At 38.6% G+C, this 23,002-nt stretch overlaps 1 protein-coding gene across 7 annotated transcripts in view; it reads right to left on the bottom strand.

The window, feature by feature from the left end:
* Positions 1–23,002, bottom strand: part of CDYL (chromodomain Y like) — a 228,455-nt gene that overhangs the window by 87,885 nt on the left and 117,568 nt on the right. The gene's annotated exons all lie outside the window — the stretch shown is intronic.

The raw sequence follows: 23,002 nt of genomic DNA, 5'->3' as shown, positions 1-23,002 counted from the left end.
CCCCAAAGCTTTTTTTAAAATAGAAATTGAAAACCTGACTCTAAAATTTTACACCTAAAATAGCCAGAACAATCCTGAAAGAGAAGCCCAAAGTTGGATGGCTTATGTTAATCTAAATTCAAGCCTGACTCTAATGGCTAAAATGAAAACAAGAGTAAATGTTGATGAAGATGCACAACACCTGGGACTCTCATGCTCTGCGGGTGAGTGTGGAAAATGTCACAATCTCTCTGGAAAACTGGCGGTTCCTACATCCGCAATTCTCTTCCTAGGGATTTGCCCAAGAGACACCAGAACACAGGTCTACAAAAAGCCTTATACAAGAATGTTCACAGCAGCTTTATCATCATCGCCAGGAAAATGCATCAGCCCCGGTACCCGTCAACAGGAAAGTGGATTAACAAAATCCAGTACATTCACACCATGGACTGCCATTCCCAATAAAAAAGCACTACTACTGATTCATGCAACAACGTGGATGAATCCAAAAACCATCATGCTGCAAAGGACACAAGATGCCACAGGATCTGTCCTCTTAGGATTCTACTTGTAGGAAGCCCCAGAAGAAGCAAAACCAACCTATGGGTCAGGGGCCGCCTGTGGCTGGGGTGGGGGCCATGGTGGGGTGTGCAGCGAGGCGGGGGAGGAGGGGGATGGAGGCACAAGGAAACTAAAGTGAAAATGTTCTATCTTTAGCAAGACGGCAGTGGTACAGATGCACACGTTTGTTAAAATCTGTCGAGCTGTACATTTATGCCTCTATTGTATGGAAGTCGTACCTCACTGAACCAACTTAACAGGAAAAAACCTAGGCGGCTCTCAGCCTGGGATGAGTCAGGGAATGAAGAGATGCTTCTGGCAGATAACATCTGAAACTGCTGCTGGGCTCTCAGAGACCCACATCCTCCTCACAGGCAGCGCTCCCTGCCCTGCACAGAGCCCGCGAGTTCCTACAGCAGAGGTGTGTGGAAGGCCTTGCCAAGCCTAATCCCAAGGCTGGCAGTGGTGGGTCTGAGCAGAAGCACTAAACACATGTGACTAGATATATATATATATATATATATATATATATATAAAGAACCACCATCAAATAAAACTGACAAGCTATGAGAAGTACGGATTAAGAGGCTATTAATCTCATTGCAGAAAAAGCCCCTTCAAATCAGTAAGGTCAGCATTGTGATAGAGCAGGTGCAGAACTGTGAGTAAGCAATTCGTGTAAGAAAATACAAACGGCAATAAGCCTAGGACAACGTTTAACCTCACCAAAGTAAGAGGTCACTTTGTCTGTCAGGCTCACAAGGGTGTTTAGAAGCTACTTGCTTAACTGCTGAGGGGCTGCATGCATTATTCTATGGAGGGCAATTGAACAATGAACATCAGGAGGGTTTAAAACAACCTTACTCTATACGTGAGAATTTAGCTAAGGAATAAACTCAAGGAAATAACTTGAAGAAATGCTCACAGATGCTCACAGGCACACACAGCGGAGCAGATGAGATGCAATCTGCAGGCTGTGGAGTCTGTGACCACAACCCCTGGAGAAGGTACCTACTCAATGGCTTCAACCAGGTTCTCAGAGCCCTGCTCACTGGAAGATGGGTACCTGCAGGCACACTGCATCTCAGTTCTGAATTCTTTCAATAATGACTGGCAGAATCCTGTTATGAGGTCTTCATCAATTCATTCTTGAGGTAGGTGACAGAATTAAGGTATAGGAATTTTCAGTGGCCATGTTTTCCAAAGGAGTTAAATGGTAAGTTAGTTTTCTAATGAAAAACAAAGGAGAAATGCATGATTTAGGTTATTAGCAAATGTGGATTTCCACCTGCCCCGTGAAAAAATGCACAGGAGTATCATCACTATCCATATCTTCCCCCTCCCATAAGAACACCAGATACTTGAGCAATGTAATGCCTCTCGGTACACACACACACACACACACACACACACACAAAGTGTGTGTGTGTGGATACCATATCTACTATCTTCTTCCTCAACATGAGATTCAGAATTCTACCTGCATACAGAGTAAAGGGATTCCTTTTACTAGAAGTGGCAACACTCACCATATCTTATGGTGACTTCTTATGTGACTTACACAAGTAAACATGGATTAAAATTTTTTTTAAAGGTTAAGTCATTTAGAAATCTTACCAATAAATCACATCTCTGGTGTTTTGTTCTGAATAAGAGTAGGATGGTATCTGGTACAAATAAAACCACTTGCTTCTTGCATACTTGACAAACAAATCACAAATTGAATCAAATCTATATGTGTGTATTGTATAAACAAGGGTGAATCAGAACTTTTCCTGCACAGCTGCTACAACTGAAAAACTATGAAAACATATTCATAACAACTGTATTATTCTTCAGATACCTCAAAATAGAATAAAGCATTTGTTGTTTTCACTGACAACACAAACCAAAAATGCTAAAGAGGGAGCTTGAAGAAATAATAAAGAAATTTCTGTTCGGAATCAGAATGTTTGCTGCTATGCTTTACTGTCTGGCTTTATTAAATGAATAGAGACAAAGATGAAACTGTTCAGGAACTGAAAATAGATAAACCAAGATTTCTGAGGTTGGGAGTCTGGTCCTATTTTCATAACAAAACAGCAAAGTTAGAAACTACAATGCTATAGGCAAGCCTCCACATATTTTAAATTATAAAAACCTTGCCAAAGTGTGCACTTTTAAACCTTAAATGCTCTATCAAAAAAGCCAAACTTAAATGCCAAGACATGCCAAAATTAAGTTAAATACGTTTGGAATATACCAGGCACACAGTAAAAGTAACATCTGTGACAGATTTCACTGATGCAGTTTGATGAAAATCTTTCTCATAAATTACAAGCTGACTCATCAAGAGGGTACCTTTGTGTTGAAAACCTCCTAAGTCCTCTGCTAACAGGAATGAGTACATCCACCACAGGAATAAAACCCATTCTGGGATGAAATGCAGCAAACTGTTCTATAGCCCACGAAAGACTATTAAAACTACACAAGAATACTCTTGCACACACATACTCAGACCAATGAAAAACAAATAAAGCATTTAGGAACCAGAATATAATTGCTCTGGCCAAAACCCCAAATCTCAACTCCTGCACAGAGATCCCAGGTGCTGTTATGGAAGTCATATTCCAACTCCACAATGTAGGCTCCTAGTAGCATCTGTCATAATGCCAATGAGGAATTCAGGGTCAGTGCGGGAAGGTAATGGGAACCTTGGTTTCTTCCATTAGCATGAACATTAGAGACAGCATGAATGTTAGAGACAGCATGAACCAGACTTGGGTATCGAGTACTTTCTGTGAGAAAGTACCCCTTTATATTTCCTCCAAAGCCCATCTAGGTAATACTATTTAAGGGGAGAAGCAACGTTGGCAAATGTAATTTTTACACAAGCTACAAACTATCATGGAAGTAGTAGTCAATATTTGCAGATTCTAAGTCTGACAAACTAGCTTTGAGATCTGCCAAATAAGAGATTCTGATCTCGAGACCGTGACAATCTGGCTGGAGGCCCCTGAACCAGATGGATTCTAAAATCCAGTTCCACTAATCACAGTCAATCCCATCAATGCCACCAGTACATATGGAGACCCTACATCAGGCTGTTTCTTTTACTGGGGATACAGAAGGAAACAAAAACAGTATTTCTCTCTATTATCTTACATTCAAGTGAAAAAGTCAGACTAAATAAATAGATATGGAATATATTACATATATATAAGCACTAAGAAGAGAAAACCACAGCAAGAGGACAAGGTAATGGCAGAGAGGGTGCTCAGGAGGAGGTGAGCCACTGCAGTGTGAGTGACGAACAGCAAGAAGGCCAGGGAGGCTCAAGTGGAGGTAACAAGGGACGAATGAAGAAGACTAGGTCAAGAAGGCTAGAGTTGGGAGTGGAGGGTTGGAGGGGGTTACGTAGTGCCTTGTAGCCATTATATATTTGGGGTTTGCTCTCAGTAAGATGGAAGCTATGGAAAGGTTTTGGGCAGAAGAATGGTATCTATTTTACATTTCAGAATCATGACTCCAGCAACTCTGTGGAATTAGGAAGAACAGCTGCTAGGTACTGTGATAACCCCGGTGAGAGATGGTGTCACGTGGACTAGGTGATACGGTACAGCTGGATTTGGAGTCTATTTGAAAGGAGTGTTAATAAGATTTCCTGATGGACTGAATGCAAGATATGAAAGAACATGAAGAGTGAAGGCCAACCAAGATATCTGGCCTGAGTAAACGAAAAGGGGGAGCTGACATTTACTGGGAGTGAGAAGACAGAAGAGTTCATTTTAAAGACATTCAGAGGAGATGTGGAATAGGCCACTTGATTCAGATATTTGGAATGCACACTAAAGAAAGAAATTGCTCTACATGCCCTGCATACAGTGGACACTCGAGAGAACTAGCACAGAGTCAAACCTAGGGGCAGCCCTGAAAGCTGTCTGAACTGTGAATGTATGCCCAAACCAAACATAAATCTAATGCAGAGGGTGGAAGCCTTATAGGCTCGAGGTATCCAGACCAAAACTTGGCTCACAGATAAACTATGCAGACAGAGGACTGACCCCTAGAAAGTCTGGCCAAAAAATAAAGATAAGAACTGGGAAGGAGACAGCTGAGCAGAGAAATCAGTGGCCACACAATGTAGGGTTGATAAGATTGTTCAGATTACATCCAAACAAGTGGCTTAAAACACACACACACACACACACACACACACACACAAAACCAAAATGACAAAAAATTCCCAGAAAAAAATTAAAACCCTGAAACAAATGTAAAACACCAGGAAAGTATGAGTCACACTCAGGTAAAAACTGCCAAAGGAAACCGTCTCTCAGTTTACCCATAATTTGGATTTAGCAGAAAAATACTTCAAGTTGATTAAAATACATTTAAAAAGTTGGAAAAAAAACATGTTTAAAGAAAACATGATGAAAATGACTCAAATAGGAAATAACAAAGAAATAGACAATCAAATAAAACAAAAATTCTAGAGTTGAAAAACAACTGAAATGAAAAATTCATTAGCAGATTTGAGATGGGAGAAGAATGAGAGACCAAACAGACTTTATCCAAACTGAAGGAGAGAGAGAAAAAACGATGAAAGAGACACAGAGAGAGATGGTGCACAAAAATATTTTTAAAATAATGGCTGAAAACATTCTGAATACGATGGAAAGCAATTAGTTACAGAGTCAAGCTCAACAAAGCCCAATTAATATACTATATCTCCAAAGAGCTCCTTAATTGATTATCAGCGGATGCTAAAGACAGAAAAAAAATCTTAAAACCAGTTGGGAAAATAACAAGGAAAATAACAAGTTAACATGTATAAGGGAAGAATAATACAATTAATGGTTGGCTTTTCATCAGAAACAATGGAAAGCAGAAAACAGGGGAATGACATATTCAAAGCACCATAAGGAAACCAAGAATTCCATATCCAGCTAAATTATCTTCCAAAAATGAAGGCAAAACAAAGAGATTCCCCAATAAATGATACCGAGAAAATCCACTGCTGTCAGAACTGCCTGAAAAAAATACTCAGAAAGTCTTACAGGTTAAAAGGAAGAAGACTCTAGACAGAAATGCAAAACCAGGAAAAGAAAGTAAGAGCACTGGAAACAGTAAATATGTGGGTAAATATAAAAGACTGGTTAAAAATTGTTTCTTTACTCAATTTCTTTAAATGAAAGAAGATTGTATAAAGCAAAAATTATAGCACTACACCCACCTAACAAATTAGATACAATTACATATGACTGTAGCAGCACAAAGGGGGGGGTGGAGATATACCCGAGTACAGGTGATATGGCTGATTGGAATTCAGGTCGTATTAAACTGAAGTAGATTGTGATAAGTTAAAATACATATTATAATCCTTAGAACAATCAAGAAAATAATCCAAAGACATAGTTTTAAAAATCATAGAAATTAATATGGTACGGGCAAAAAAAGAGTTTAACATAAGAGAAAATAGGAAAGGAGAAACAAAAACAAAACAATGAGATGAACAGAAAACAACTAGCAGATTGATAAACTAAATCCAGCCAAATCAATAATTACATGAAATGTGAAAGAATTAGACACTCCCAACAAAGAGTAGAGGTTGTCAGAGACCAGATTTTTTTAAAAAAAGCAACTATACACTATCTGTAAGAGATTCATTTTAGATTCAAAGAGAAAAGAGCTTACAAGTAAAAGGGTAGAAAAAGATATATCATGCCTACAGTAACCATATGAGAGTGACTGTATTCATATTCGACAAAACAGACTTTTAGCTGAGAAATATTACTAGAGACTAAAAGGAACATTTTATAATGATAAAAGGGTCAATATTTCAGAAAGATATAACTATGAATGTATGCGTATATCTGAAAGTCTTGAAATAGATAAAGCAAAAATGGATATAAATGAAAGGAAAAATAGAGAATTCTACATTGATAGTTAGAGATTTTAATATCCAACTACCAATAACTGATAGAATGAAAGAGAAAATCAGCAATGATGTAGAAAATTTGAATGCTATCAACCAGTGCTATATGACATGACATTTACAGAAAACTCCATCCAGGAACAAAAAGATACACATTCTTTCCAAGTGCACACAAAACATTTACCACAACAGACCATGTTTGAGGCCACATAACAAGTTTTAATAAATTGGAAAGGATTCAAGACATACAAAGAGATCCTTACTGAAGACACATAACAGTCAAACTACTGAAAGCTAAAGACAGAAAAATCTTGTTCACAGACCACAAGGGATTAAATTAGAAATCAGCAATTTTGGAAATTTCCCAAAACTGGACATCAAACAACACACTTCTAAAAATAGGTCAAAGAAAAAAGTACAGGGAAACCAAAGTATTTGGAATTGAAAGAAAATGGGAAAAATAAAGACTTACGGGATACAGCTGATGTAGTGCTTAGAGGAAATTTTATAGCTTTAAACACCTATTCAGAAAAGAAGTTAATAAAGTAAAAAAAAAAATCAATAATCTAAGATTTCTACCTTGGGAAACAAGAACAGAAAAGAAAACTAAACCCATGGCAAGCACAAGGTAATAAATAATAAAAGATCTGAGCAGAAATCAATGCAACAGCAAAAACAAGAACAAGCCAAAAAAAAAAATCAATGAAACCAAAAGTTGGTTCTTCAAACAGATCAACAAAACTGATAAACCTTTAACTAGACTAACCAAAAAAAGAAGAAAGAGAACACAAGTAGTATCAGAAATGAAAGAGGGGACATCACTATCTATCTGGCAGAAATTAAATAAAGGACTACAAAGGAAATACTGGGTATTATGAACAATGCTGCCAACAAAGTAGGAAACTTAGATGAATAGAGAAATTCCAGGAAAATATAAATGATCACAACTGACTCCAGAAGAAAGAGAAAATCTGTATAGATTAACAAGTAAATAAGTACATTTAGTAATTTAAAGTCTTCCCACAAGGAAAAGTACAGGCTCAGATGGCTTCACTTATGAATTGCACAAAATGTTTAAAAAAAGAAAAAAAATCCTACAAAAATACTGTCCAAAAATAGGAAAGACCACTTCCCAACTCATTCTATGAGGCCAGTATTACTCAATAGTAAAGCCAAACAAAGACATCATAAAAACAAAACTAAACAAAAAGCACCCTCTAGAGAACAGTATTTCTTATAGGCATAGACACAAAAATCCCAAACCAAATTCACCAACATATAAATAGGATTGTACATCATGTCCATGCAAAATTTATCTGCCAAATGCAAGGCAGGTCAGTTCCAATCTGAAAATCAACGAATGCAATACACCATACTAATGGAATATAGAACAAAAGCCACATGATCATCTTAATGGCCACAGATAAAGCATTTGACAAAAAAAAGACATGACTAAACTCTCAACAAAGCAGAAGTAGAAGGGAAATTTTTTAACTTGATAAGGAAGTCTACAAAAACCCAGCTAATACCACACTTAATGCGGAAGGCTGAAGACATTCCCCTAAATATCCTAGGAACTAAAAGCAAGATTTTCATTCTTAGCACTCCTATTGTCCATCACCCTGTAGGCTCTACATAGCACAAAAGAGGCAAACAAATATGGACTGGAAAGAAGTAAATAAAAGCATCTCTATTTTTGCAGACGATATGATTGTGCAGGAAAAAACTAAGAAATCTACAAAATAACTATGAGAACTAATTAAATGAGTTTTGCAAGGCTGAAGGATATAAGACCAGTATATAAAAATCAATTGTATTTCTATGCGCTAGCAACGGACAATCCAAAAATGAAAATAAACATTCCCATTCAAAATATCAAGAAGAAAATACTCAGAAATCAACTTATGAAAGAAGTTCCAGAATTTTACACTGAAACCTTCAAAACATTACTGAGAGAAATTAAAAATGGGGCCTATAGGAACTGGACAGATCTGTAAAGTGATGGGTCCTCCCGTGCCCAGTGGAAAACAGACAACCAGTACTCTGGGTGCCTCTTCAAAGACTGGAAGCTGGGAGAGGGAAGGGTTTAAGGTTGAGGACTGCGGTGATATGGAAGAATTTAAAATACTTCTTATGCAAATACAATGTGGTATGGGGTCATGATGTTGCTGAAATCTGCGACTAGTCACTAACTGCAAAGCTGCTCATTCTGGGGAAGCAAGCCACAGTGCTTTGTGTCTTTGAAACACTGCTTCAGACTCCGATTTCTGTTGCCTTCTTGTGGACCAGGTATACAGCTAACACGCTGGAGAAGAATACCACCCTCAAGCAGCACTAAGGGTTGGTTAGTGAAGATTAGATCGTGAAGATAGTGAAGAAGCGAAGATTAGCATTAACCATACAAGTTTGGCAGTAAAAGTGGAGAATAGCACCATTTGATTTTAGAAAACCCGTAGGTCAACACAGGTTCAGGACTTGTCCATGAATAAGCCTTAAGTTTTCTCTTCCAGGTGAATTAATCTGATTTTGCCTTATAAATATTTTGCTCACTTGCAGGACCAAAGCCAACCACATGCTAAGACTGGCCCCCGCTCAAGTAAGAAGCACAGAGAATACAGTCTGAATGGGACCAAAAGAAAGTTTGAGTATTTTCATTTTGGCTTATGTCCAGGAGCAGTTCCTGGCTGTGGAATCCTGCTTTACCAGTAGCGACCCCTTAGCTCTGGTACAGGTGATGTAGTCGTGTGACATTCCAGCTGCAAACAGATTTATACTCCCAGCCCTTGCCCTTCAATAATGTTTTAAAAGTCTATACTTCATTAGGAGTATTTCTTACCAGATAGACTACCCCTGCTTCATTTCACGGCAATGTTTTCTCCGGCCTCCCCAAAAGTAATATTTCAATCATACAGAAAAATGGGGGGGGGAATGCATTATCTATTATTCTGACTGCCCATCTAGCTGATCAACCCTAACATTCTGCCGTATCTGACATAGGATTTTTTTTTAAAGTAGTATGATACAGTTGAAACCCACTGAGCATCCCTCTGTGACTTCATCTCCCATCCACTCCTCAGAGGTAACCACTATTTCAAATCTGACGTTTATCATTCTCATACATTTTTGAAGAAGTGTATTACTGTGTGTGTATTATTTTGCATAGTTTCAAACTCTATACACTTTATAATCTTCATCAGTTTTTGAAAGTAATCCATATTCATACATGTACACCTAGCTAATTCATTTTCAAGGCTGCACAGTATTCCACAGTATGAATAATTGACTCAGCTACATATCCATTCTCATGTACATTTGAGTTGCTTTCAATTTTTCTCTCTATAAACAATGTAACAAGTACCCTTGTTAATAATTGTTATGCACATGACTATTCTCCTAAAGTATATATCTAGAAGAAAAATTATTAAATCAGATGGTAGAAGCACTTTTAAATCAACTAGGTATTATCAAATTGTTGTGTGAAGTGGTTGGTTATCCATTATTACTCCAAATCAACACAGTTTCCTCACCCTCACCAGCAAACCACTATTTTAAAATCTGACTGGTATAGAATGCTAACTTGTTTTAATTTGCACTTCCCCAATAACAGCTGAGGACAGAATTCTTATAAAACTTTATTTTCTATTCTGGTTTCCTTTTCTGTGAAGCCCAGTTCACATATTTTGCCCATTCTGTGGATTATCTTTTTCAATTTGTTTATGGTGGCCTTTATGAGGTTTTTGTTATTGTTTTACTTTGACTAAATTCAGTTGTTTCTTTATAGTGTTTGGTTGGTTCTGATGTCTTGCTTAAAAAATTCATTCCCTTCCCTAAGGTCATAAAGATAGTCTTTAATACACATAGAAATGGCTTCTGTACAGTGTGAGACAGGAAATCTAACTTTGTTTCTTTCTCACAAGTTTCTACATGACTCACTTTTATGTTCTGTTTGCTTCCAACACCAATATCATACTGTCTAAAATGGCCTTATAATAAGCATTTTGTTCATTAAGTCATTCTACCTTGTTCTATTTGAAAACTATCTTGGCTATTTCTGGCACAATGTTCTCCCATATAAATTACAAGATCAACTAGTATCACACAATGATAACCCAAAAAAGGGGGTGGGGGGGGAGAAGGCAGCAAAAAACAAGAATAAAACACCTGACTGGGATTTTCATAAAAATGATTCCAAATTCATAGATTTATTTGGGAGAACTGGACATTAGAGTAACAAGCCTTCCCATCCACAAGCATGGAACTTCTCCATTTATTTGGTTCTCTTTAATTTCCTCCAATAAAGCTTTATCAGATCTTGCATATTTTAAGTTTGTGGTTGTAGTGTTGATGTTATTGTAAATCTTTTAAAATTATGTATTCAAATTGGTATTCTGATATAGGTATGCAGTTGATTATCTGTTTGTCTACCCTTACTAAACTCTTAAGTTCTAAAAATCTATCTTTTCTATGAAATCATATTTGTGCATAAGTTTAGCTTTGTTTCTTGCTTTTTAGGGCTTCTACCTTCATTTGTTCCCAATTTTAAAAATTAGGATACTTCCAACATTCTGTTATTACTATGTTTAGAGTAAGGCTGGGTAGCTAATCTTTATCACTAATTTCCTAAGAGCTCTTATCAAGAAACGGTGGTAGATTTTTTTAAAAAGTGTTTAACCTATCAAGATGCTGTTATGTTAACTGAGATTACATTAAATTTTCAAGTGTTGAACCATCTTTGCATTCCTGAAATACATTCAATTTGTTCCTGATCTTTCCTTAATATATCGCTAAATTTTTAAATTCATACTTTGGAAAATTTTGTGTCTGTGTTCATAGCTATGATAACACCTGAATCTACTAATCAACCTTAACATTACTATGAGTGGGACGATGAGACATCATGTGCCTCCTGATATGACACAATAGGAAGGACACAGTACCATTTCTTAAGTATTCTTGCCAAAGTGATTTACTCAAATCTAACAAGCCTCTAAATCTAGTAATTATCAGTTTGTAGTAAATATAGGGGAGGTGGAAATGAATTTAAATGATACAACAAGGATACAATCTACAAGACCAAACTTGGGAAATTCTACAAGATAAATGACCTGGTCCCTTCAATAAATGAGTAGGATGAGGGAAAGAGAGACAGGGAAAACTGAAAAATATTTAAGAGCCATGTCAACCAAATGCAAAGTAGAGTCATAATCTGAATTCTAATTCTAATTCTAACCAACTATAAAAATGGCATTTTAAAGTCAATCTTTAGTCAATATTGTTGGTACAGTAACAGTATTATAATTATGTTCTTAAATCCTTATAGATTAAGATATTTACTGAAGTATTTATGAAAGAAATGACAAATCCTGGGTTTCCTTTAAAAGATCCAGAAATGGGCGCCTGGGTGGCTCAGTCGTTGGGGGTCTGCCTTCGGCTCAGGTCATGATCCTAGGGTCCTGGGATTGAGCCCTGCGTTGGGCTCCCTGCTCAGCGGGAAGCCTGCTTCTCCCTCTCCCACTCCCCCTGCTTGTGTTCCTGCTCTCATAATCTCTCTCAAATAAATAAGTAAAAATCTTAAAAAAAAAAAAAAAAAAGATCCCAGAAATGACAAACAAAACTAACCAAAAAGGTATATACGTGAGGAGTTATAGACAAAACATGAACGACAAAATATTCTAATTGTTGACTGCAGGTTTGTTTACCTTTGGTAGGTAACACAGCCTTCAAAATACGCAGAGGAAGACAAATCTGATGTAATCTCAGATCTGTGGTCAGGGGAAATTGTTAAGTGACCGCCCCCGCGCCCCCGCCCCCGTAAGTAACTAGTCGATCAAGCAGAGAGAAATTGGAAAGGTTACAAGATTTGCATACTGGAGTTTTGTTTGAGCTAGTGAACCCTGCCTTTAGTAAGCAGATACGTTTTTTTAAAATATGAGACCTATTCTTGTATGATGAATGATGAATGATGGATGATGGGTTCACAAGAGCTTCTTATACTGTGATACAATTTGAAACTTCTCATAATAAATAGTTTAAAATGGAAAGAAAAAACCAGACCAGAAGATCAATCCAGTCTCTTTTCTCTGGAAATATCTAAACAAAATGTAGAGACTCCATTTCTTTGAATTTTTGGTTGAACACATCAGTGAGCTCCCTGGGCCTGGTATCAAGGTAGGGTGGGAGGTGTACAGATGGTTGTGACTGAATTTCTTTAATGGTTTCCTACTCTTCCTGAGTCCATTTCAAATTATAGATTTTCTAGGAAATTACAAAGCATTAGCTTCTCACACTTGCTGGCACACAACTTGTCTATAGTTTTCTATATTAAAAACACCTGTAGACATAACCGCGTGCTCATTCCTACTGCTACTGCATAAATTCTGTCACATGTCATGTCTTCAAAGAACTAACTTTTGGACTGGTATTCTTGTTTGGAGTTAGTTTCTATTCTTATTTTTATCATCCCCTTCTTTTTCTTTGACTTTTACTCTGCTGTTCTTTAACTCAGAAGTTGGACACTTCACTCATTTCCATTTTTTTTTTAAGATTTTATTTATTTATTTGACAGAGAGAGACACAGCGAGAGAAGGAACACAAGCAGGGGGAGTGGGAGAGGGAGAAGCAGGCTTCCCGTGCAGCAGGGAGCCCGATGCGGGGCTCGATCCCAGGACCCTGGGATCATGACCTGAGCCGAAGGCAGATGCTTGACTGAGCCACGCAGGCACCCCTCAATTCCAAAATTTTTGATCACCATTTATTTCTAGGTGTTCTCTTAATTCCACTGTGATTTCCTCACTGACCTGTAGGTTATTTAGACAATTTTTAAATTTTCAGAAAGCACAAAATTAGAAATGTAGTTTCTAATTTAATCAATATTTCTAATTTAAATTATAATAAACTACTTATTATGAGAGCACATGGTACAATGTAATTTGGCATTGGTTCCTATTTGCAGCTTTGTGGTTTATTATGTAGGCAGCTTCTGAATATGTCTCTTGTATTTTAAAAGAATGTTTATCTACTTATTAAAGGCAGAGCTCAACCGAAACTCTAGTATGCAAATCTTCTAACCTTCCTAATTTCTCTCTGCTCAATCTACTAATAACTTATGGAAGAGTCACTTAATTCCCACTGACTGCAGATCTAAAATTACATCAGCTTTGTCTTCTATATTTTGAAGCTCTATTACCAAAGGCAAGCAAGTTTAAAATTACTATAACTTCATGGAGAATTGTTCTTTTTATCACTGTTATACAATGACCCTTCTATGTTTGTCCCTTTATTGCCTTAAAGTTATATTTTCCAATCTGACAAGCTCTGACTTTTAAGACATGATCCTCTTTTATTTATTGTGATTACACATATATTTGTATTTATAGTTACTTTGACCATGTCATTCTATTTGCCCTTGCTTTTCCTATCATTCGTTCCCTTCTTTCCTACATTCTGTATATTTTTAGTAGTTACCCTTAAAACTTGAACATGCTTATCTGTTTTATTAAAATTTAAAGTTACTTCCTCCCTCCTAAGTAATAAAAGGGCAGAAGACAGCATTAGTTCTGATCACCTATCTTCTTTTTGAAGAATAACTTCTGATGATCTTCTTAGTGAAAATCTACCAGTGGGTAAAACTTCCAGGGCTTGTTCGTTTGAAAGCGTCCATTTCATTTTGCTTCTTGAATGATAGTTTGCAGTAGTAAAGCAGGGCAGGTTGGCAGCTCCGTTCTCAGCTCCAGCCTCTGGCTTCACTAATCACTTGCTGTCAGCGTCTGTGCTCAGTGCCCTGGTTAGTCCTTCTGAGGTCATCTTTCCCCGTGCGTTCTCTGTGTTTTTTCAAGATCTTCTCCTCTGCCTTTCATGTTCTGCAGTTTACTCTGTCAGAGTCTGGGCTCAATTTCGATTGGGTTTTAATGCTTCAATCTGAGGAACTTTAAAAAAATATAATAATAAGGGACACCTGGGTGGCTCAGTCCGTTAAGTGGCTGACTCTTGATTTCAGCTCAGGTCATGATCTCAGGGTCCTGGGACTGAGCCCTGCACTGGGCTCCCCACTTGGCACAGAGTCTGCTTGAGGATTCTCTCTCTCCCTCTGCTCATGCTCTCTCTCTAAAATAAATAAATAAATCTTTAAAAAAATCAATACTGATACCTTCTTGGACATACCTTTTCCAACTTTTCCAATATTATTTCTCCAGTCCCTCAGTTCACTTTTCTGAAAAACATATTTGACTTAAGTTGGACCTTCTCTGGCGTGAGACAAGGCTTTGGGGGGTCTGCATGAGGCAAGGAAGTAAGATCTGAATTTATCCCAACACAGAAACATTAAAAACCAATTCAGTTTGAGACTGGCTTCTGTGTTAAATATTTGTTTCACAGACCTATAAATACTTGCAAAGTGTATTGTTTTCCTAATTTAGATGTTTGTGACACAAAATGGCTTTTTGGGAACAACATAACCTTATGCTTATAAGAAGTATCATTTTGCACCAGGAAAGGGTTGCATTGAAGCTAGATCATTTGTAGAAGAATGCCACTAAATGTAAATATCAAGCAATACCTAGTGGCTGCTAATTCCTTTGGGAGAATCATCCTTTATGAGCATAAAATTGACTTTTTCTAATCCAAAAAGCATAAGGAATCACCTGACTCAATAAAGTAGGGAAAGATGTTTTTACTAAAAGCAGTCTATCTGAAAAGATGTCTCACTCAGACCAAGAGACACTGACTAGCTGAGAATTGCTGGGTCTATAGCACCAAGTTAAACCAGAGTTGCCATAGATAATCTAAAAAATTACCATTAGGGAATTTCTCTTTGAAGCCAAGAATGATAAGCGATCTAGGAATTATAAACTAAGGATGAGCAAATTAGGTTAACAGTCCTGATCCAAAAACTTAGTCTACTGAGCATAATGCCTGATAGTACATATTCACATGTATTAACTGGACTGCCCCCAAAAGCAGAAAACTTTGAGATCCTTATTTATTAGATCACATTTATAGCTATAAGCTTAGTTACATGAAACAATGCTCTGATATAATACTTACTATTATACTGTGCATTTTAAGTTTACATGGACAGAGTAAACACAATTAGGGTAAGTTGTCACCAGATGAATCTTGTTCATGTCTTATTCATGGTCTTATAGCCGACTTTATAAGTTTAAGCCAAAATCAGAATAAGCTCACCCCTCCACACACACACACCAAACAAGAACACAAACACTTAACATTTCTTTCAAAGATAGTATGTACAGACTACACCAGGAAATCAGATGTAATTGCAGGGAAGGGGGACTTTTTACTTCCCACCATATAGGTTTTTTTTTTAATCGAAGGATAATTACAGTGTTATATCACCTTACTGTGTTTTGTTTAACCTGAGATATTAAAACAACAACACAGACCAGGCACAGACTCAGACCTGCTTGGTAACCAACCCAAGGAGGGCTATCCAGCACTCTGACAGTTCTTTCGTCTCTGGTTCTTAAGAGTTCCCTTACTTTCTGTTTATTACCAGAGCTATGGAAAGCTTGTTGTGACTTAATAGGGAAATATATACTAAAGTGTTCGTTGCTGGATTTTAAGAGATGGTCAAGATAACTTAACCAGATTCATGTACCTGTAACCCAGGTGCTTAAAAGTTTTGTTGAGTGGAGGGACAAAATTGCTTGGGGACAGAAACACACCAGGGAGCCACTCCGCACTGAGCAGAGAGAGACAGATCTCCAACAGCACACGGCAACAAACCCAACTCAACAGAACAGTTTTCAAGGGCACCCAGAAGCATACCTTTCCTTTCTATTCTTTTTAGAGAGCAGTTTCATAAAACTAAATACCTTCAAAATAATGTAGTAATAGCTTTATTAATGGAAATATATCCTTAGACACATTACACAGAGTGTGAACTATGTCCGAAGATGTAGGTTTCCATTTCTTATCCTACAAGCTTCCTCTTATTACTGGAGAAAGAGGGGAGTCATAATGTACTGGCCCTCTTGATCCTCAAAGGAATCAGATGCAGAAAAGTGGAGCTCAAATGTGGCCAGGGCCCCGACAGCAGCCCCAGCTCGGGTACACGCATGACCACAAACACCACTAGGGATGGGTGACACACCAAGCTCCAGGAAGGAGTTCTGAGGTCACCTCCTCTCTAGCACCTGCCTGGCCGAGACAACTACAACCCTGTTCACACCTTAGTGCCTTTCAGGCCTGGGTGAACGTCCTGGAGGATGCTAATCAAAGCACTGTAGAAGCCACCGATACACATAACTAGAAAGAATACATATATTCTTCCATAACATTTTGCTCATAGCACTACGTTCTTCATTGACATTTATAGGTCTTAACTGTTTTGTATTTTTAGGTCCTCTGTGTCAGAAAAATAAGTAACTGCTGCTAATGAATTAATCCCACTCTATACCATTCTAATTACTGGCAACAAGCTCCTAACCACCCATATGCTAACACCTGTAGGTTACAGTATCATGAGCCCTTAACGTAAGCTCCTACCTAGTAGGTGGGGGGACAGGGAGGGAGGGAGAATGTGGTTGTAAGAGTGGCAATAACAGCCATATGCATTAGGTATGTGTCATAAAACTTGAAAGCTATAGTTCAAAAGAAAAAACAGGAAGTATAAACTTGTTATTAAGATTCTTACTAATTTTGTGTCTACAAAAGTCATAGTATCAGTCTAGCCCTGACACAGACATTTAGGACCTTCCTTTGCTCCCTGCAGTCAGAGCGTAAGGTGCTAAGAGGACAAGCAAAGCGTCAGGAGAGGTGATGCTAGTGAACAGATAGATACCCTTTTGTTCAGCGAACACCAAACTTAAATTTTGAAAAGCGCTCTATAAATGGAGACACCTAAAAAAAAAAAAAAACGATCTCCTAAATAAGGCAGAGAGTCCCTGAAAATGCAAGTTTTCAGAACTAGCACTAATCAAAATCATCTAATAAAATCCATAATAAAATGGTCCTTTCATGTAACAGGCACAGAAAAGAGCCACCATGAAATCAAGCCTCCCTTACAGTGAGAAGAAATGTGGTAAAGGGGAGGGAGAAAGCTCTGGACAGCAACACTGGTTCCACCAGGAAAGCATGGCAGGTGCATAACCCTGCCCATGTCCTCATCAATAACATGAGGACGACCTTCCCTCTCTTGCTGTGTCTCTGTCAAAAAAAAAAAAAAAAAATATAAAAAAAAAAATAACACGAGGACGACCAACCCGAGGTGCTGAGAAGGTTAAATGAAGTGTATCCTACATTCAGCAGTGCACCCAGAGCACAGGACCCCCAACACACGAGAGCAAGTCATCCGAGATGACTGTAATTGGAAGAAAAGACTACATGTGGAAGCATACAGCTCACAGAACTGAGCTCACAACTGCAATAAAATTATCCTGCTGTTGTAATCCAAGGATAGGTCTGTTCCACAGAACACGCCTTTTATTGTGTGACTTTTGTGACTCAATGAAAACATCACAAAAGAGAAATTATTAAGTGTAACAAGACACTGCCCAGTAACCAAATCAAACACCTAACAAGACTTCAAGAAATCGCATCATCAGTAAAAATATGTACAAATGTACTTGAACTCTGGCACTAGTCTGAGAGCATTCTAACAAATGATTCCCTAGTGAGTAAGCCCCGAATGATGTGAGCATATAACATACTATTACCATCGCAGGTAATTAGCATTTACCTATTGCTTATTTGGCAATTGCTATTTTAAGCGTTTTACACATATTTACTTATGTAATTCTTGCAAAACCCTGGGAGGTAAATCTTATCTACCATCCCCTTTTGACAAGGAAGGAACTGAGGCAGTCCTAGTGTAAACCAAGGCAACCTAATTCCAAAGTCTACGCTTCCCACCTTCAGGCTGTTGGCCTTAAATTTTAAGTCAATGTATAAACAGTGAAAGAATTCTACCATATCCCCAAATTGAAAAAAAAAAAAAGGCAGGTTACACAGAAACATGTATGATACGTACAGACACTCTGTAGGGGGCAACTCCATAGACAGTGGCTGGAGGGGCCTGGCTGCTCGGCGGGGCAGGTGGGTAGCAGTGGGTAGCTACCTTCCAAGGGCTGCTGTGGGGAATAACTGATGTGTGTGGGTGTAAAGCATTCTGGTGCCTGGCACCTGCTGAGACCGAACTTATGTCAGTCATTGTTACATATGAATAAGGAGATCACTGGGAAGAATGATCAAGGAAACAAACAGTGGTTGGGTCTGATTCAGAGTTTACACGAGTTTCCCCATCCCTACTGTAACTTACTTTACTGCTTGAATTTTCTATGTAAGTATGGCTTTTTTTTTTTTTAATAAAAAAAAAGCTATTTATATCTGAGGGAGGAATAAAAGTCTCACTTTGGATAAGGAGCATATTTTGAGATAAGAGGAGTCAGGAAAGAAACTGAATAAGGCTTCTAGATGAAATTTTTGCATTAAAAAATAAGTGTAATTTTTGAAGGATATGGAAAACAGTGAAGGGTACAAGGAACAGTGAGCTAGTACAATACAAAATAAGGAAATGGGACCAGCTGATTTGTGAAACAGACAAGTATTTAGATGAACAGATATAAACCTATATTTTTAAATCATGCCATTTCACCAGAGAGGTGGTCTTTTTTTTAAATTTTATTTTAAATTCCAGTATAGTTAACATACAGTGTAATATTACTTTCAGGTGAATTACTTTCAGTGATTCAACACTTACATACATCACCCAGTGCTCATCACAACAAGTGCCCTTCTTAATCCCCATCACCTCTTTCACCATCAGTTTGTTCTCTATAGTTAAGGGTCTGTATCTTGGTTTGTCTCTCTTTTTTTCCCCTTTGTTGGTTTGTTTTGTTTCTTAAATTCTACATATGAAATCATACAGTATTTGGCTTTCTCTGACTTATTTTGCTTTAGCATAATACTCTCCAGCTCCATCTATGCTGTTGCAAATGGCAAGATCTCATTCTTTTTTATGGCCAAGTAATATTCCAGTGTGTGTGTGTGTGTGTGTGCACACCACATCATCTTAATCCATTCCTTAGTCGATGGACACTTGGCCTGTTTCCATAATTTGGCTATTATAGATAATGCTGCTATAAACACAGGGGTACATGTATCCCTCTGATTTAGTATTTTTGAATTTTTTGGATAAATACCCAGTAGTGCAATTACTGGATACTGGATTGCAGTATAGTTCTACTTTTGAGGAACATCCACACTGTTTTTCCATAGTGGCTGCACCAGTTTGCATTCCCTCCAACAGAGCATGGGGTCCTTTCTCTCCATATCCTCACCAACATCTGTTAATTTTTCTCCAACTCAGTAGACTTCCTCCAGGGTGGCTGAGAAAGGAACTGCCAAGAATTTAGCCCCAAATGAAAGCATGGAGGAATGCCATGGACAAAAAATATCATGACTATACTTGTCAGAAAGGGTTTATAGTTTCTCTTTCAAACTATAATGAGGAAATACCTGAAAATTAAACAACTTCTTGACTTTTCCAATTGGTGTAAAAGGCATATCAAATTTTCACCTGCCCCAAACTGAGCTCCTGATGCTCCCCGGACCTCCATCGACCCCAGCTGCAACCTCCAAGCTCCCAACTTGGTCACCAATTCCTCTTCTGGTTGGTGCCATCCTCGGCTCTTTTCTTTCAGAACACTTCCAGTCTTTCCATGATCCAAGCACCTCTCAACGTTCCCGTGGCCATCATCCTGGTTCATGTTACCACCTGTCTTCCTGCTTCTGCTCTTGAGACTTTTCAGGTTACAGAGCTTAAGTCCTCCAATGGCACCCCTCACTCTTCTCCTGATACCAGGCGGCTCTCGGCTCTTCCCACATATCAGGCATTTTCTCTCTCAGGGATTTTGCACTTGCTGTTGTCTCTCTGTAGAGTCCCGTCCTTGAATATCTGATGGTTAACTGCCTCACTTCCTTCAGATCTTTACTCAGAAGTTACTTTCTCAGTGAGTTTAATACCCCAGCTATGCTACCTAAAATTTCAAGCTGTATCTCAACCCTTCATATCCCCCCATTTGCTTTATTTTTTCTCCTTAGCATTTATCATGACCTGACATACCACATATTTTAGTTTATAACCTTGTTGGTTGCTTATCTCCTCTACAGAAGGCAAAAATTTTTATTTGGTTCATTGCTATACCCTGATGCTTTCTGTATATGTTTGTGAGCACAGAGGCTGTGTGCTCACAGAGCAAGTGAGAAGCCTATGGCCTATATGAATAATGTGGTTCAGATCTCAGTACTTTTAATCAGTCAGAAATTAAATTTTAACTCTCTTCTTCTAACTGCCTAAGATAAGCATGTGGCCCAGGCCCAACCTGTCCTTCTTAGCAACAAATGGACAATGGGCATAAAAGCTATGTCTCAACAGGAGACACTCCAATGCTAAACTTGACTATGATGAAACAAGGGTTCTACAACTTGGCAACTTTGCACACTGAGAGTTATATTTTTCTAACTGCAGGTGGGGACTCATTAAATCAATTCCATTGATGACCTTTTATAAAATGAACCAAAATAGAACAGAGTATGTTATACACAGAGAGGTGAATGTTCTTTGAAACTTTACATTTTATATACTTATATATGTGTATAGTGGAATGTGATATACAGTTCTAACTGTGGTTTGTGGTCAAGAAAACTTCTGAGAAGAAGGGTCCAGAAATAACTTTCAGAGGGGTTTGTGACTTCTCTGACTCTACCCCAAAGCAAAAAAAAGTCAGTGTGGGTGCCTCAGACATACCTGCCTGCTACATACACCCTGAGGGTAAACAGATCTGGGGGGTGATGACCTCCTGGAACTGAGTCTTCCGGGTTCTGCCACTGAGAGGCCAACCTTACCTTTTCAGCAGATATATGCTGAATGGAATAAGCTTTCACCTGCCAATCTTAGAACTACTTTTCTACTCACAAAGGGCCGTGAGAGTGCTTGGCATTTTATCCCAGGTGACTCAATTTCTCACCACTTGAGAACACTTACCATGCTGGAAGACTTGGTGTATTTATTCTCTAAAACACTTCTAAAACGAGAGCACACACACACAGCTCCCAGCTGAGTATGGGCCCATGTCACCTCTTCAATGGAAATGATTCACTGGGGGCCTATGGGGTACACAGAGTTCTTTGAAATGGAAAGAACTTTCACGTTACAACTGTGAGATCTGGTGAAATATCAAATTGTATAAAATCACATAAATAGGATGGTGGGAACTGGAGATGCTGAGTTTTTTAAGAAAACTGGCATAAAGAGGAAAAATGTCTTGAAGATGAGCTCTGAGCTACACCCTGCAAGATGGCAGTCACTTGGAATAAACAGAGGCCAAGTGACAATCCCAGTGAGGAGAACCAGAAATAAATCTGCTCAAATGTGTATCAAGGGTCTTCTGTAGTGAGGGTTAAAACACCCAATTTGCTGGCTGGAAGAGCCGGGCTACAGGTCAGGCAGAGCTCTGCTCTCCAGTGGCCCTGCTGGAGGAGGCCATGTGCACAGAGCGGACTGCAACCAAGGGAGACACTTCAAGAGGCATACTAGGAACAGACACACCTTGCACTGAGAATCAGGAAAACACATTCCCAGCAGGTGCCCACCTGTGCCAAGTTAAAAAAAAAAAAAGGAGGATTCCAAGGAGAAGAAACCAGGTGTGCAAAGAAAGGCACAGGAGTGAGCAAGGGTTCTGAGAACTGCACGCTGCTCTGTTCTGCACCTGTGCATGCTGTGGGCGGGTGGTGGTGGGGGAAAGGCCTGTGTGGCTGGCTCAGGGGATAAACCTTGAAGGGCCAGTGTGCCAGGCAGAAGAGGTTGGACTTTATAAGCAGAAGTGACAGTTGCCTTTGAAAAAAAAAATGCTTCTGGAAGGAATATAGATATTGGAAGGAGAAAGGCAAGATCTTGGCAGAGAGTCGATGCAATAATCTAGAAGGACTCAAAGCAAGAAAGTAATCAGGCTGATTAGACAAATGATTCAAGCAATCCTCTGGTACTGCACAGGGGCAGGGGGATTGGATATGGACTGACCTGGGTCAGTAACACATGATTTGGTTGCTTTGGAGGCTTTGATGCTGGAAGCGTGGATTCAGATGCAGGCTCTGCCACTTAAAAACTGGCTCTGGATAAATCATATCACCCTTTCTTAAGCTCTCTGAGGTCTGAGGTGCTCCTTTTACAGAGGAGAATAAATGTACCCATCCTCAGGGCTGCTATGAAGTTTCCATGAGGTAATGCTTTTAAAATATGAAGCAGTACCTCACATACGGTAAGTGCTCGGCAATGGTTATCTACAATTACTGTCATCAGTTACATGGAGGAAATGCAGGGAAAGCCGTACTGTGCCAAAATGCAAGGAAAACTCAAAGACTAATGAGGGGGTGTGGGCAGATGTCAAAAGAACAAAGGAACCCACTAGAAACAGTTCCTGCTGGCTGAAAATTGAGGCAATCCAAACAAAAAAGAATGACTGTATCAGAATCATGGAGTAAAAATCCAGAGCCCACAATGAGACCCACAAGAAATTTTAAACCTGC

The sequence above is a fragment of the Callorhinus ursinus genome, unplaced genomic scaffold (assembly GCF_003265705.2).
Source record: "Callorhinus ursinus isolate GAN/ISIS: 27379988/994484 unplaced genomic scaffold, GSC_fseal_2.0 scaffold26, whole genome shotgun sequence".
NCBI classification, from domain to species: domain Eukaryota; kingdom Metazoa; phylum Chordata; class Mammalia; order Carnivora; family Otariidae; genus Callorhinus; species Callorhinus ursinus.
This window is presented reverse-complemented; position numbering and strand designations above follow the sequence as displayed.